A 17,694-nucleotide genomic window follows, 5' to 3' on the forward strand; every position below is an offset into this window, starting at 1 on the left:
ATAGAATCTAACTGCTCAAATCTTGCTCTTGTGAGTGTTGTTCTATGGTATTGGGTCAGACCCATTGTCAGGTATTTTTCTAGTTGAAAGGCTGTTTTGTTCTTGGCTAACCATTTCAGTGACCTGCACTTAGAAAGTGCCTCAATATCAGTTTGTGCATTAACATCTAAAACTCTTTGTTTAAATATTGCCTTGGCCTATTGGTGATATACAAAGATATAACAATATTTATATACATGATACTAGTAAAAGAGAAACATTAGGGTAAGGAATGGAAGGCACGCTGGTGCACTTATGCACACCCCTTACTGACCTCTTAGGAATCGGGAGAGGTCAAGAGTGGATAGTCTAAGGGTAAAGTTTTGGGGGTTAGGTGATGATACTACAGAGTCAGGGAGTGAGTTCCATGCATCAACTACTCAGTTGCTAAAGTCGTATTTCCTGCAGACAAGTCTGGAGCGGTTTACTTTAAGTATCTGTTCTGTGCTCTTGTGTTGTTGTGGTTGAAGCTGAAGTAGTCAATGACAGGAAGGACGTTATAGCAGATGATTTTTATGGGCTATGCTTAGGTTGTGTTTAAGGCGACGTGGTTCTAAGCTTTCTAAACCTAGGATTGTAAATCTAGTTGCTTAGCTTGTGTTTCTCTCCGGAAGAGAGAGAGAGAGAAAAATTAACCCCAATAGAAACCGTAGTCCCGTTCTGGAAGATTTATATAATCCTCCTGGCCTGATTACCCAGATCCACTGAGTAGTCTATCTCCAAATCTCTTCCCAGCGTCTAGCACACAAAGGGATTACGGATCGAGATTCGAGAGCTGTAATCCACCCCGAACAAAGCTTTGCCCTAGATTCTTCAGCTGAGCTCCAGGAGAAAGGGGGCACAATTTATACAGCGATGGCTGGAAATAAAGTAGGCGGCTCCAGCAATGTGCCAGTCCTCAGTGGTTCCCCACACTGGGTCACGTCGGTGCATCAGCCTACCCGCAAGTCCCTCCACACACTCGCTCTGGGGACGCCAGTGTTGTGTTTACTGCACAATCTCCCCATTAATCTGCTGTCCCAAACAATCTATCATTGTCCTCCTAATGTAATTATCCGATTGCCCCCGGCAAGTGAAAAATGGAAGAGTTGCTTTGAAGTCCTTTGTGCATTAACAGCCCCTTTGCTTCACCGTTTATTTATTATTTCATTTAATGTATTCATTGCTTTGTCAAGTACATCCTGGTGGTATACAAAGATACCTTATCTTGAACCTTATTTAACCCTTTAACATATTTAAATGTTTCAATTGTGCCCCCCCTTTCCCTTCTGTCCTCCAGACTAGACAGATGGAGTTCATGAAGTCTTTCCTGATCAGTTTGATGCTTAAGACCTTCCACCATTTTTGTAGCCCGTGTTTGGACCTGTTCAATTTGATAGAAACATAGAAACAAAGAAGTCTGACGGCAGAAAAAGACCTCATTGTCTATCTAGTCTGCCCTTATACTATTTTATCTTAGGGTGGATATATGTTTATCCCAGGCATGTTTAAATTCAGTTACTGTGGATTTATCTACCACGTCTGCTGGAAGTTTGTTCCAAGGATCTACTACTCTTTCAGTCAAATAATATTTTCTCATGTTGCTTTTGATCTTTCCCCCAACTAACTTCAGATTGTGTCCCCTTGTTCCTGTGTTCATTTTCCTATTAAAAACAGTTCCCTCCTGGACATTATTTAACCCTTTAACATATTTAAATGTTTCGATCATGTTCCCCCTTTTCCTTCTGTCCTCCAGATTATACAGATGGAGTTCATGAAGTCTTTCCTGATACGTTTTATGCTTAAGACCTTCCACTATTCTTGTAGCCCGTCTTTGGACCCGTTCAATTTTGTCAATATCTTTTTGTAGGTGAGGTCTCCAGAACTGAACACAGTATTCCAAATGGGGTCTCACCAGCGCTCTATACAGTGGGATCCCAATCTCCCTCTTCCTATTTGTGACACCTCTAGCTATGCAGCCAAGCATCCTACTTGCTTTCCCTACCACCTGACTGCACTGTTCACCCATTTTGAGACTGTCAGAAATCACTACCCCTAAATCCTTTTTTTCTGAAGTTTTTGCTAACATAGAACTGCCAATACAATAGCTTTTTGTAGGTGAGGTCTCCAGAACTGGACACAGTATTCCAAATGGGGTCTCACCAGCGCTCTATGCAGCGGGATCACAATTTATTTATTTATTTTTTATTTATTTATTTATTAGATTTGCATGCCGCCCCTCTCCGAAGACTCGGGGTGGCTAACAACAATAAAAAGACAATGTAAACAAATCTAATATTAAAAATAATCTTAAAAACACCAATTTAAAGAACCACTCATACAAACAAGCATACCATGTATAAATTCTATAAGCCTAGGGGAAAGGGAAATTTCAATTCCCCCATGCCTGATGACAGAGGTGGGTTTTAAGGAGCTTGCGAAAAGCAAGGAGGGTGGGGGCAACTCTGATATCTGGGAGGAGCTGGTTCCAGAGGGTTGGGGCCGCTACAGAGAAGGCTCTTCTCCTGGGTCCCGCCAAATGACATTGCTTAGTCGACGGGACCCGGAGAAGGCCAACTCTGTGGGACCTAACCGGTCTCTGGGATTCGTGCGGCAGAAGGTGGTCCCGGAGATATTCTGGTCCGATGCCATGAAGGGCTTCATAGGTCATAACCAACACTTTGAATTGTGACCGGAAATTGATCGGCAACCAATGCCTCCCTCTTCCTGCTTGTGATACCTCTAGCTATGCAGCCAAGCATTCTACTCACTTTCCCTACCGCCTGTTCTGGTTCTATAGTTCATCCCATTGCAGACAAATCACTTCCGCGGGTAGGGGGGGGAAGGAGTCAGTGTTCCCTCTAATTTTTTTGGGGGGGGGGGCGGAAAAGTATAGTGTCTGACTGGCAGTCCCTTCGGGACTGGGCGGCACAGAAATAATAAACAAACAAACAAACAAACAAACAAATAAAAAACCCACCCTGTTTTGCCTCAGAGAATTTCAAAATAAAATACTGTACTGTGTGTCTATAAAAGTGAGCTCATAATAGGGCAACTCTATCAATATCAAAATGCCACTTAAATAGTTGAGCTAGTTTCAAACTAGATTTTGATTTTCTTTCTCTCTTCCTTACTCCCATTCTTTTTCTTTCTCTTTTCCTTCCTCTCTTTTTTCTATCTGTTTCTCTCTCTTCCTCTCTTCCTCTCTCTCTCCTTCTCTCTCACTCTTTCCCTCTCGGCTTCTGGGCAGGTTTGGAAAACTCTGAGTTGATGATGATTTTTAAGTGAGCGATTGCTCACTGCTCAGCTTAGAGGGAACTATGGAAGGAGTTCATTGATCCTCAGAAAGTTTTGTTCGAGACTTACTAATCCTTCCCACATGGCATGTTTCATTGCTCACATCACCTCCTTTCCTTTCAAACAGCAGCATCGTCGGCATTATATAAGGCGCCGATCGGTGTAAGAACGCGCGGCAATTGGCGTGAAGAGCAGGCGTGCAGTGATTTAATTTTCCTTCCCATGCCTTCTTAATTGGCAGGTAGCAACACTGGATCACGTTTCGTTTTAGCTCAGCCTCTTAGTCACTGGGTATTGTTTCATTTTTCCAGGATATGGGAAGCGTTGCGGAGCTGTCTCATCTCATTCTTCAAGTTGCTATAGCGACTCAGGTTTGGACCACGACTTTTAACGTGGACCAAAAAGAAAAAAGAGAGAGAGAGAGAGGGAGGGAAAGACTTGGGAGTTTTATTTATTTATTTGTTTTGTCAAGTACCTGTTGTGGTTAGCTCTGGCCCAGCTCCTGCCCCAAGGACTGTGGATGTGGGGGAGACATCCACATGCTGCAGGCCTGTTTTGCCCCCCCCCCCGTTGGAATCTGATGATGAAGGCTCCTCTGACCAAGAAGACATGAGTGACAGGGAGGAGGAGAGTGGGGCAGACAGCTCAGAAGGAGATCAATTCTCTAGCTCCTCCTTGGATTCGGAACAAGAGTTAATGATACAGCCACGCATGCAGAGAGCGATGCATAGACAACAACAACTGAGAGATTATTATCAAAGAAAATGAAGCCACCTGTGGTTGGGTGGGGCTGTGGTCATTAGTGAGGCTGCTATAAAGAGCAGCCTGTGGGTTTGGCCATTGTGGAGGATTATCTGATCCTCGTGTTTCGTGCCTGCTTTACTGACTTTGACCTTTTGTGTGCTGATCTTTCCCCGCTATGAAACTAAACCAGAGCAAAGTGTGTTTCACTTTGTGGAAGAAGAAGGACTGCGAATTGCCTCACAGCTGCAAGCTAAGTAGCACAGAACTGATAAGGGACTTGTACAAATTACCAGTTTGTTTGGAGACCAGTGCTCTTTGCTATACCAAAAGAGGGCTTGGTTTAAGTGAGTTTTCATTATAAAGAACATTGTTTTGAATTTTCAAACGTGCGTGTGTCTGAAATTTGTAGCTGTGAACTTCTAGGAGGAGTGTACCAGAGAGCCCGACAGAACAGTACCTATTGGTGATACACAAAAATACAATGATGTTTATATATACTGCTCCAAAAAAATAAAGGGAACGCTTAAACCACCCAATATAATTCCAAGTAAATCAAACTTCTGTGAAATCAAACTGCCCACTTAGGAAGCAACACTGATTGACAATAAATTTCGCATGCTGTCAGCACATTCAACTTTGTACAGAACCAAGTATTCAATGAGAATATTTCATTCATTCAGATCTTGGATGGGTTCTTTGCTTGTTCCCTTAATTTTTTTGGAGCAGTGTACATGATACTAGTAAGTGAGAAACATTAGGACAGGGGACAGAAGGCACGCTGGTGCACTTATGCACGCCCCTTACTGACCTCTTAGGAATCGGGAGAGGTCAACAGTGGATAGTCTCAGGGTAAATTTTTGGGGATTAGGTGATGATATTACAGAGCAGAGGTCCCCAAACCGTTTACACAGGGCCCGGGGGACAGTTCACTGTCCCTCGGACTGTTGGAGGGCCGGACTATAAAAAAAAACTATAAACAAATCCCTATGCACACTGCGCATACCTTGTTTTAAAGTAAAAAAACAAAATGGGAATGTACTATTTAGAGGGGGGGGAGAGAAGTCTGAAATTCATATATGTTTATGTTTTGTTTTTAATTTTCTTTTGTTAACATCTGATTGTAGGTTTCCTTGGCTTATAGAAAAACATATAAAGAAAGAAGGAAGCACTTTGGCATAATGGTTAATAAGTTAGAATATAATTGGTGTACCTTTTGAAGGAACATTAAGGAGGGAATTTAATTAAAAGAAAACGAATGTAACTGGATGACAAAATTAGAAAAAAACCCTTTTGCAACTTTTTTGATGATTGATATTAGTTACTAACAAAATACCGCATTTTATTCATAGAAAATTAGATGGAACACTGTGTTGTGTCACTCACCCGTGGGCCAGATAAGTGGCCTCAGTGGGCCACATGCGGCTCGCAGGCCGTAATTTGGGGACCGCATGCTACAGAGTCTGGTAGTGAGTTCCATGCATCAACTACTCGGTTACTAAAGTCGTATTTCCTGCAGTTGAGAGCTGTTTCATTTTGAGTTTGTATCTGTTGTGTGCTCGTGTGTTGTTGTGGTTGAAGCTGAAGTAGTCATTAACAGAAAGGACGTTGTAGCAGATGATTTTATGGCCTATGCTTAGGTTGTGTTTAAAGCGACATAGTTCTAAGGTTTCTAAACCTAGGATTGTAAGTCTAGTTGCGTAGGGTATTCTATTGCGAGTGGAGGAGTGGAGGGCTCTTCTAGTAAAATATCTCTGGAGTGTTTATGTCTGAAATGTGGCGTGGGTTCCAAGGCAGATGAGCTGTATTTGAGGATTGGTCTGGTGAAAGTTTTGTATGCTCTGGTTAGTAGTGTGAGAGCACCGGAGCAGAAGCTACAGTACGTAGGATTAGATTAACAACTCTCAAAGCCTTTTTGGTGATGTTGTTGCAGTGGCATCTTAAAGATGCCAAGGTTGAAAAATTGTTTCTTTTGTTTATTTCACCGCTATGCTTCTAAATCTCTTTTGATTGAGCAACACAGAGCATCGTAAAGTAGCAATTTTCGAACCAAATTCTATGATAAAACTTGGACTTCAACCTGCTTCATCCAGGATTTTTTATTATTATTATTAGGTTTTGGTGTTAACGTTCTGATTTGCTTGTGACTGAACTTGTCTTTTTACTGTTGTAGCCTGACACCCAAAATTCTTTGGAGTTTTGTCTAACCAACCCCAAAATTATTTGGGGGCAGTATAATAAATGCAGTAAATAAAATTTAGGAGATAATCAAACGGCCATGTAACTCAGCACTTCTCATTTCCTCTGTCTACCTTAAACTGAATAGAATATAGTATAGTATGGTAGAGTAGAGTAGAGTAGGGTAGGGTAGAGTAGAGTAGAGTAGAGCAGAGCAGAGAAGAATAGAATAGAATAGAATAGAATAGAATAAGAATTAATAGACTGGAGTAGACTGGACCAGATGAATAGAATAGAATAGCCCTTCACTCCTCCACTTGAAACAGAATACCTTACTAGACTAACTATCCTGGATCTTGAAAGCTTAGAACTGCGACGCCTAAAACACGATTTAAGTATTGCCCACAAGATCATATGCTGCAACGTCCTTCCGGTCAACGACTACTTCAGCTTAAACAGCAACAACACAAGAGCACGCAACAGATTCAAACTTAACATCAACCGCTCCAAACTTGACTGTAAAAAATATGACTTTAACAATAGAGTTGTCAAAGCGTGGAACTCATTGCCAGACTCAATTGTGTCAACCCTTAACCCCCAACATTTCTCCCTAAGACTCTCCACGATTGACCTCTCCAGGTTCCTAAGAGGCCAGTGATGTGCCTATCGTCCCCTGTCCAATCTTCTTTCCTTATCTCATATATCATACATTTTCTCTCCTTTCCTCCTACTTCTCTTCTTTCTTACTTTCTATCATTATATATATTACTTAATGTCTATTCTCTTTCATATGTATTGTATATTGGACAATAGAATTTTATTGGCCAAGTGTGATTGGACACACAAGGAATTTGTTTTGGTACATATGCTCTCAGTGTACATAAAAGAAAAGATTTATTAATTAATTTATTTGGGCAAAGTTGTTGCTGGAATAAGAAGTGTGTTGGAGGGTTATGAGTTTGGGGGATTGTGAAATTCTTGGGAAAAGGGAAAAAATACTACATATTGCCTTTGTAGGGTTGGTCATTATATAAAAAAAGACGCTGATGATTTGGAAAATTCTTTAGGAATCCTCCCTCCGACGGCTGCTCAATGCTGGGAAATTCCAAGTGCGATTCAATTTAAAATTAAGCATAATTAACATTGAATGAATGAATGTAACTAATTAAATATGGCTGATGTAATTATTCCCTAGCTGCATTTGCTGTAAATATTTCCGTGCAATTAACAGAACCATGGCTTGTTTGATTAATCCAATTTTTCTTGGGTTTGTGTGGCACAATGAACCGTAAACTTGGCAAGACGATTCGTATAACACTTTGAGCTCTAAACCAACCAAAGTCTGTTATTTTTTTATTTATTGCCCACCTAAGGAAAATATAATTTCCTGTGCATTTTATCTTTATTACTACCGTATATGTAGGGAATAAGGCCACAAATGGGATGGACTTGTCTCGTGGCTTGGTTTTGCAAAGCCAAGCATTAGTTCTGACTTGGGTTCAATAGGTTACGGAGTTGGGGAAATCTTGGTCCGTTTAATCGAACGCTTGAAAAATAGGCAGTTACAGTATGTTCGGATGTTATGATGATGGCCGGTTCGATTCCCAATGCTTTTTTTTTTCCTGCCAGGGATCACCAGCAGGGAGCAGTGTTGTGCTGGATAGCAACAATGCAGGTCTGGTCCTTTAAGTTTTGTTAACTCTGTTGGTAGTCATATAGAAATCCAGGGCTGGAAGGGACCTTGGAGGTCTTCTAGTCCAGGGGTAGGCAAAGTTGGCTCTTCTATGACATGTGGACTTCAACTCCCAGAATTCCTGAGCTAGCATGATTGGCTTGGGAATTCTGGGAGTTGAAGTCCACATGTCATAGAAGAGCCAACTTTGCCTACCGCTGTTCTAGAACAACCCCTTGCTCAAGTGTGCCATAGGTGGTCCACAGCGCCCTCTGTGGACCAGAGAACGGACAAGAACGCCTCTACTTATGAACTTTTCTAGATAAGAACTGTGTGTTTGATTTTTTTGCCTCTTCTCAAGAACCATTTTCCACTTACAAATCTGAGCCTCTGAAACTGTAACTGGAAAAGGCAGGGAGAAGCCTCCGTGGGGCCTCTCTAGGAATCTCCTGGGAGGAAACAGGGCCGGAAAAGGCGGGGAGAAGCCTCCGTGGGGCCTCTTTAGGAATCTCCTGGGAGGAAACAGGGCCGGAAAAGGCGGGGTGAAGCCTCCGTGGGGCCTCTCTAGGAATTTCCTGGGAGGAAACAGGGCCGGAAAAGGCAGGGAGAAGCCTCTGTGGGGCCTCTCTAGGAATCTCCTAGGAGGAAACAGGGCCGGAAAAGGCGGGGAGAAGCCTCTGTGGGGGTCTCTCTAGGAATCTCCTGGAAGGAAACAGGGCCGGAAAAGGCGGGGAAAAGCCTCCGTGGGGTCTCTCTAGGAATCTTCTGGGAGGAAACAGGGCCGGAAAAGACGGGGAGAAGCCTCCGCGGGACCTCTCTAGGAATCTCCTGGGAGGAAACAGGGCCGGAAAAGGCGGGGAAAAGCCTCCGTGGGGCCTCTCTAGGAATCTTCTGGGAGAAAACAGGGCCGGAAAAGACGGGGAGAAGCCTCCGCGGGGCCTCTCTAGGAATCTCCTGGGAGGAAATGGGGCCAGAAAAGGCATGGAGAAGCCTCCATGGGGCCCCTCTAGGAATCTCCTGGGAGGAAACAGGGGTGGAAAAGGCAGGGAGAAGCCTCCGTGGGGCCCCTCTAGGAATCTCCTGGGAGGAAACAGGGGCGGAAAAGGCAGGGAGAAGCCTCCATGGGGCCCCTCTAGGAATCTCCTGGGAGGAAACAGGGGCGGAAAAGGCAGGGAGAAGTCTCCGTGGGGCCTCTCTAGAAATCTCCTGGGAGGAAACAGGGCCTCCACCCTCCCTGTGGTTTCCCCAATCGCACACATTATTTGCTTTTACATTGATGCCTGTGGGAAAAATGGCTTCTATATATTTGTATACTTTTTTTTTGGTTATCCAGACATACCACCTGTCCCAAGTACTGTGCGACTTTTGTTATGACGTGTTTCTCTTGGTGCTTCTACTTGCTGCCAGGCTTCCATTACTCTTCAAAAACCCTCCAAATATACATTCCCGCAACGAGAGGCTCTAAGCAAATGTCAGCCAGACGAACAATGGGTGACACGAGAGAGGCACAGACCAAGAATGTATTTCTTTCTTCTTCTTTTTTTGCAGAAACATATTAAAAATAAAAGATTATTTCAGGGCCAAGTCTGACAAAGCCAACTGATGGCACATAATTACTAATTTGGGGAAGGCGAATAAAATAAGGCGTGGGAGGCCATTGCCAAGTCTTTCCAAAGATAGAAACGAGTGCAGCGACTTGAGGGGAGGAGGGAAGCCAACACACACACACAGAACCAAAAAGCTTGAATTCGGAATAAAACACAATAAATTTGGGGTTCTGGTTTTGCTCGAGTTTTTAGCAGTAGAGCATTTGCTCCCGAACTGAAAAGGAGATTACAGGCAGACTACAGGAAGAAAGGAAGGAAGGCGGGAATTCTGGAAGGAATTAATTCAGGAAGGAAGGAATTAATTCAGGAAGGAAGGAAGGAAGGAAGGAAGGAAGGAAGGAAGGAAGGAAGGAAGGAAGGAAGGAAGGAAGGAAGGAAGGAATTTTGGAAGGAATTTTGGAAGGAAGGAATTTTGGAATGAATTTTGGAAGGAAGGAAGGAAGGAAGGAAGGAAGGAAGGAAGGAAGGAAGGAAGGAAGGCATTTTGGAAGGAAGGAAGGAATTTAGGAAGGAAGGAATTTAGGAATTTAGGAAGGAAGGAAGGAAGGAAGGAAGGAAGGAAGGAAGGCTGAGTTAACCTTGAGCCGTCAGTATCGAACTGGTGGCAGTGAGTTAGCCTGCAGTACTGCATTCTAACCATAAGTAAGTAAGTAAGTAAGTAAGTAAGTAAGGAAGGAAGGAAGGAAGGAAGGAAGGAAGGAAGGAAGGAAGGAAGGAAGGAAGGAAGGCTGAGTTAACCTTGAGCCCATCAGGATCAAACTGCCGTCAGCCGTCAGAATTATCCTGCAGTACCGCATTCTGACCACTGCGCCCCCCACGGCTCGTCTAACACTGATAATAACGACAGCCTCACTCCATCGTTCATTTACAAAAAAAATTTATTGTCGTTCTTCTTTGATCTCTTTTGCTTGTCTTCTGAAGGTCCAAAGATGCAACTTCTCTTAGACGGCGTTGAGTCCCGCGTCTTCTGGGGGCTTTTTTTTTAGGCGCCAGAACAGCCGAAAGGAACCGGCCCGTTCTGAAGCGCCCTCTGTCCCACCTCGCAAGGCAGGCTTTTCACGGGCGCTTTCGTAGGGTTGAGAGCATGCTGGAACCCGACGGCGTATTTCTGGAGGTCCCTGTTGAGCCAATTGGTGACGTTTCCTTTCTCGCAGGAGCTTTGCCTGAAGAAGCACACGGCCCCTTCGGTGTTGGATAACCCTTTCTTCTCGTCTCGGATGACCACGATCTCCCTCTCGCCCAGATCGATCCCGCCCGGAGCCTCGACGCCCCCGAGCTTCCCGGAAGCGGAAAGAGCATCCTGGTTCAGGTTCTTGGCGTTCAAGCTGGAGACGTCGACGAAACAAACCAGCTTCCGCTTCTTGTCGGTTTGGACTTTGTCGTCGAACAAGTTGACTTTGCAAAGGCCGGCCGGGCAATGCATCCAGTCGATGTCCGTGGTCATCATAGTCACCGGGACCGTGTATTCGGTGTTGGGGCACTCTTGGCGTGGAAGGTTGGCCATGATTCTGCGAGACTGCAAGACGGGTTGTGCCAGTCTCTTCAGCTTCCCATGCTCTTCTGGTCCCACCTGGGATGCTTGGACCAGGTGAGGGAGGTGTCCAGCTCTTGTGACATCATAAAGCACCTGAGACACAGAGGTGATATAGCCCAGCTTGTAGGCGAGTAAGCAGACAGCTAGGGGTGGAGGAGTGAAGTGCGCTACTAGATTAGAGTCCCAGAAATGCTTTTCCCCCCTAGAGTTGGCTCTTCTATGACATGTGGACTTCAACTCCCAGGATTCCTGAGCTAGCATGATTGGTTCAGGAATTCTTGGAGTTGAAGTTTGTTTGTTTATCTATCTATCTATCTATCTATCATCCTATCTATCTATCTATCTATCTATCTATCTATCTATCTATCTATCTATCTATCTATCTATCTATCTTCCTATCTATCTATCTATCTATCTATCTATCTCTATCTTTCTTTCTATCTATCTATCTATCTATCTTATCAATCTATCTATCTAATCTATCTATCTATCTATCTATCTATCTATCTATCTATCTATCTTTCTATCTATCTATCTATCTATCTATCTATCTATCTATCTATCTATCTATCTCTTTCTTTCTATCCATCCATCCATCCATCCATCTATCTATCTATCTATCTATTGGATTTGTATGCCACCCCTCTCCGTAGACTCGGGGTGGCTAACAACAATGATAAAAAACAACATGTAACAATCCAATTAATAAAACAACTAAAAACCCTTATTGTAAAACCAAACATACACACAAACATACCATGCATCACTTGTAATGGCCTAGGGGGAAGGAATATCTTAACTCCCCCATGCCTGGCGGCATAAGTGAGTCTTGAGTAGTTTGCGAAAGACAGGGAGGGTGGGGGCGGTTCTAATCTCCGGGGGGAGTTGGTTCCATAGGGCCGGGGCCGCCACAGAGAAGGCTCTTCCCCTGGGGCCCGCCAAACGACATTGTTTAGTCGACGGGACCCGGAGAAGGCCAACTCTGTGGGACCTTACCGGTCGCTGGGATTCGTGCGGTAGCAGGCGGTTCCGGAGGTAATCTGGTCCAATGCCATGTAGGGCTTTAAAGGTCATGACCAACACTTTGAATTGTGACCGGAAACTGATCGGCAGCCAATGCACAAGTCCACAAGTCATAGAAGAGCCAACTTTGCCTAGCCCTGGTGCCCCAACTTGTAGGCGAGCAAGCAGACAGCTAGGGGTGGAGGAGCGAAGTGCGCTACTAGCTTGGAGTCCAGAAGTGTTTCCCTCCCCCCCGAGCAGTACTTCTCAACCCCGCGACCCCTTAATACAGTCCCTCATGTTGCGGTGGCCTCCAACCATAAGTCTAGTGCCAACTCTCCCAACAGAACTTGAAGCCGATTGGCAGGGAGCCCAGAGGGACGCCCCCACCGCAAATGCCTGATTGGTCGGATTGTACAAACTACGTTCCAAGGAGCCAGAATTTTTAAAATTCTTTTTAACATTGTAAGCCGGCCAGAGTCATCTGGTGGTGAGACAGGCAACTAGCAATAATAAATATTTGTTCATTTATTAATGAATAATAATTCATTTATTTGCCCCGAGTCTTTGGAGAGGGGCAGCATACAAATCTAATAAATTATTATTATTATTAGTAGTAGTAGTAGATCCAAATAATTATAATAAGTATTGTTTATATTATTCATTTATTAGTTCTAAATAATAACGTTTATATTATTCATTTATAAGTTCTAAATAATAATAAAAATATCACTTGTTTATATTATTCATTTATTAGTTCTAAATAATAATAACAACGTTTATATTATTCATTTATAAGTTCTAAAAATAATAATTAAAATATCACTTGTTTATATTATTCATTTATTAGTTGCAAATAATAATAATAAATATTAATTGTTTATATTGATTTATTAGTTCTAAATAATATCACTTGTTTATTTTATTCATTTATTAGTTCCAAACAATAATAAATATTGTTTATATTCATTTATTAGTTCTAAATAATAATGATAACAACGTTTATATTATTCATTTATAAGTTCTAAATAATAATAATAATAGCACTTGTTTATATTATTCATTTATTAGTTCCAAATAATAATAATAAATATTAATTGTTTATATTCATTTATTAGTTCTAAATAATAATGATAAAACATTATCAGCAGGGGTCGGACTAAATGACCTTCAAGACCACCTCAGGGGGGGGCCGCGAAATGCAGCCGAACACGCAACGCGCGTCGTGCGAACGCACCACTCTCGCAGGACACGTGACCTCCCCCTCCCTGCCCCTCCCCTCCGAGGACGGTCACGACCGTTGGGTACGCTCGGCCACGCCCCAGAGGCGCGTCGGCAGCGGCACGCGCGCGACGCACGCACGGCCACCCTCGGTGACATCACACCCGGCGAGGATTGGCGGAGCGCGCGCGTGACGCGAGTCCCGGGCGGGGCGAAGGTCGGGGCGGGGCTTCCGTTCAAATGCCGATGGCGGGAGCGTAGCGGCGGGTCGCTGTGAGGGACGGGTCGCTGAAGGAAGCTCGGGGCTTGCGCGCTCCCGAGACGACGGCGGCGGAGACCGGGAACTGGGCGCTGGGAGCGAGTAAGCCTCCGCTGAGGGGGGGCGCGCGGGGCTGTCCTCAGCCCCGAGGGGCGCTCTGCGCATGCTCAGAGGTGCTGCTTTCCCTGAATTGAATGCAGTAATGGAATTGCGAATAATTCCAAGTGATGCAAGTTATTGATGGCAATGAACTTCAGAAGAGGGTAGGCAAAGTTGGCTCTTCTATGACTTGTGGACTTCAACTCCCAGAATTCCTGAGCCAATCATACTAGCCCAGGAATTCTGGGAGTTGAAGTCCCCATGTCACAGAAGAGCCAACTTTGCCTACCCCTGATTTAGGGGGAGTCTTTTAAAAGCTGCTTTCATTATGTGTGCAATAGGGTTGATACTCCTGGGGGCGTCTGTAATATGGCAAATGATTTAGCTTTGCTAGATAAGTGGTCAAAGCAATGGAAACTACAGTTTAACATTTCCAAATGTAAAATACAGTAATGCACTTGGGGAAAAGGAATCCTCAATCTGAGTATTGTTTTGGCAGTTCTGTGTTAGCAAAAACTTCAGTGGGGAAGGATTTACGGGTTGGGATTTCCGACAGTCTCCAAATGGGTGAACAGTGCGGTCAGGTGATAGGGAAAGGGAGTAGAATGCTTGGCTGCATAGCTAGAGGTATAACAAGCAGGGAGAGGGAGATTGTGATCCCGCTGTATAGAGTGCTGGTGAGACCCCATTTGGAATACTGTGTTCAGTTCTGGAGACCTCTGAGTCTTATATTGTAATCAAAACTAATAAAAAAATTAAAAATAAAAAGTTCTGGAGACCTCACCTACAAAAAGATATGGATAAAATTGAACAGGTCCGAAGATGGGCGACAAAAATGGTAGAAGGTCTTAAGCATCAAACTTATCAGGAAAAACTTCATGAACTCAATCTGTATAGTCTGGAGGACAGAAGGGAAAGGGGGGATATGATCAAAAGTTAAATAAGATTCAGGAGGGAAGTGTGTTTTTAATTGGAAAGTGAACCCAAGAACAAGGGGGCACAATCTGAGGTCAGTTGGGGGAAAGATCAGAAGCAACAGGAGAAAATATTATTTTACTGAAAGAGTAGTAGATGCTTGGAACAAACTTCCAGCAGACAGGGTTGGTCAATCCACAGTCACTGAATTTAAACATGCCTGGAATAAACAGATCCATCCTAAGATAAAATACAGGAAATAGTACAAGAGCAGACTAGACGGACCAGGAGGTCTTTTTCTGCCGCCAATCTTGTATGTTTCTATGAATTGAATTAACCTGGAATACAGTAGAGAATGCAAAACCTGAGTTCTCAAGGGTGCAGTTCAAAGGAGCCCACAGAACAAGGCAGGGAAACCCAAGAACAGAGTGGGAAGGGACATTGGAGGTGTGTTCGGAAACTTCAGATCGTGCAGAATGCAGCTGCGAGAGCTATCATGGGCTTTCCCAAAAATGCCCATGTCACACCAACACTCCGCAGTCTGCATTGGTTGCCGATCAGTTTCCGGTCACAATTCAAAGTGTTGGTCATTATCTCTAAAGCCCTTCATGGCACTGGACCAGGGTATCTACGAGACTGCTTTCTGCCGCATGAATCCCAGTGACCGGTTAGGTCCCACAGAGTGGGTCTTCTCGGGGTCCCGTCAACAAAACAATGTTGTTTGGCGGGACCCAGGGGAAGAGCCTTCTCTGTGGTGGCCCCGGCCCTCTGGAACCAACTCCCCCCGGAGATTAGAATTGCCCCCACCCTACTTGCCTTTCGTAAGCTCCTTAAAACCCACCTCTGCCGTCAGGCATGGGAGAACTGAGATATTCTTTCCCCCTAGGCCTTTACAATTTATGCATGTTATGTTTGTTTGTAGGGATGTTTGGTTTTACAATAAGGGTTTTTTAGTTGTTTTAGTATTTATATGATGTTTTTTATTACTGTTAGCCGCCCCGAGTCTACGGAGAGGGGCGGCATACAAATCCAATAAATAAATAAATCTAATGCAGCCCCCTTGCTCAAGCAGGAGACTCCCTATTAGGTCAGACTTAATTATTAACCGTTGCAACAATTCACGTAACTGCAGGGGAGGAAAAGTTTTAATAAGACGGCACTTAGCAAATGTCTCACTTAGCAACCTAAAGGTTGGGCTCATTTGTGACCGTGAGTTGAGACGGCAACCTGTCGAAATCCGTGTAGAGTTGCACACCCTAGTCAGTCCAGGCCATATGAGGGGCAATAAAACCCCATTCTGATATCGTTAATATTACAGATTCATATTGCATTAAGATTTGTTTCCCATGACTTTGCTGTGGTGCGTACACTGAGGGCTTGTGCACATTGTGTGTTCAATCACACTTGGCCATGAAGACTTCCCTTCCTTTTCTACTTTCTTCTTGTTTCTGTTCTCCTCTACCCTTCCCTCTATTCTCTATTTTCTTCTCGTTTCCCTTCTTTTCTTCCCTTTCCATCCCTTCATCCTACTCTACTCAATCATGCTAGCTCAGGAATTCTGGGAGTTGAAGCCCACATGTCATAGAAGAGCCAACTTTGCCTACCCCTGGACTAAAAGATCTTCAGGGCCCCTTCCAATTCTGCTATTCTATTCCATTCCATTCATTCTATTCTTCATTCCATTTTCTATTCTATTCCATTCCATTCTTCATTCCATTAGATTAGATTAGATTAGATTTATTGGATTTATATGCCGCCCCTCTCCGAAAACTCGGGGCGGCTCACAGCAAGACAAAAACAATACATAATGACAATCCAATACCCACCAATCTAATGACAATTTTAAGCTAAAATTCATAAAAAACAACCCCAGAGTATTAAAACAAATAAACAAAACACGCATACAATCAATCTAATACCAAAACAACATGGGCAAGGGGGAGATGTTTCAGTTCCCCCATGCCTGACGGCAGAGGTGGGTTTTAAGGAGTTTCCGAAAGGCAAGGAGGGTGGGGGCAATCCTAATCTCAGGGGGGAGCTAATTCCAGAGGGTCGGAGCCGCCACAGAGAAGGCTCTTCCCCTGGATCCCACCAGACGACATTGTTTAGTCGACGGGACCCGGAGAAGGCCAACTCTGTGGGACCTAACCGGTCGCTGGGATTCGTGCGGCAGAAGGCGGTCCCGAAGATATTCTGGTCCGGTCTATTCTTCATTCCATATTCCTATTCTATTTTATTCTTGGGGGGGGGGTTCTAGATTTTTAATTAGTTAATTGGATTATATTATGTATTGTATATTTTATATGTTGTGAGCCGCCCCGAGTCCTCAGAGAGGGGCGGCATAGAAATCCAATTAATAAATAATAATAAATAGATAAATATTCTATTCTATTCCATTCATTCTATTCTTCATTCCATTTTCTATTCCATTCCATTCCATTCTTTATTCTATTAATTTTATTCTTCATTCCATATTCCAATTCTATTGTATTCTATTCCATTCCATTCCATTAATTCTATTCTTCATTCCATTTTCAATTCTATTCTATTCCATTCATTCTTGTCTTCCGTAAACTACTTAAGACCCACCTATACCGCCAGGCATGGGGGATTTGAGACACCTTTTCCCCAGGCTTATTATAATTTATGTTTGGTATGTATGTGCTGTTTTTCTTTTAATTATGATAGGGTTTTTAGTTTGTTTTTTTTAATATTAGATTTGTGCCAGCATAATATTGTTTTTATCGTTGTTGTGAGCCGCCCTGAGTCTTCGGAGAGGGGCGGCATACAAATCTAATAAATTATTATTATTATTATTATTATTATTATTATTATTATTATTATTATTATTATATTCTTCATTCCATTTTCTATTCCATTCCATTCCATTAATTCTATTCTTCATTCCATTTTCTGCTCTGTTCTCTTCTACTCTATTCCTTCTCTATTCTATTCTATTTTATTTTATTCTATTCTACTCTGTTCTCTCCTCCTCCTATTATTCCTCCTCCTCCCTCTACTATTCTATTCTTCATTCCATTTTCTATTCTACTCTACTCTACTGTATTCTGTCATCCCCACCTCTATTCTATTCTGGATGGTGCAGGAGGCCCATAACCTCCCATCTCCCTTGGACAAAGAGAAAGGCATC

The 17,694-nt window shown here is 43.4% G+C and overlaps 1 protein-coding gene across 1 annotated transcript in view; it reads left to right on the forward strand.

The window, feature by feature from the left end:
* The first annotated feature begins 13,525 nt into the window (after nucleotides 1-13,525).
* Nucleotides 13,526-17,694, forward strand: part of CIT (citron rho-interacting serine/threonine kinase) — a 157,267-nt gene continuing 153,098 nt past the window's right edge. Inside the window, 1 exon segment of the mRNA XM_070763102.1 lies at nucleotides 13,526-13,631. The gene's annotated coding sequence lies outside the window, so the exon portion shown is untranslated.

The sequence above is a fragment of the Erythrolamprus reginae genome, chromosome 10 (genome assembly GCF_031021105.1).
Source record: "Erythrolamprus reginae isolate rEryReg1 chromosome 10, rEryReg1.hap1, whole genome shotgun sequence".
NCBI classification, from domain to species: domain Eukaryota; kingdom Metazoa; phylum Chordata; class Lepidosauria; order Squamata; family Dipsadidae; genus Erythrolamprus; species Erythrolamprus reginae.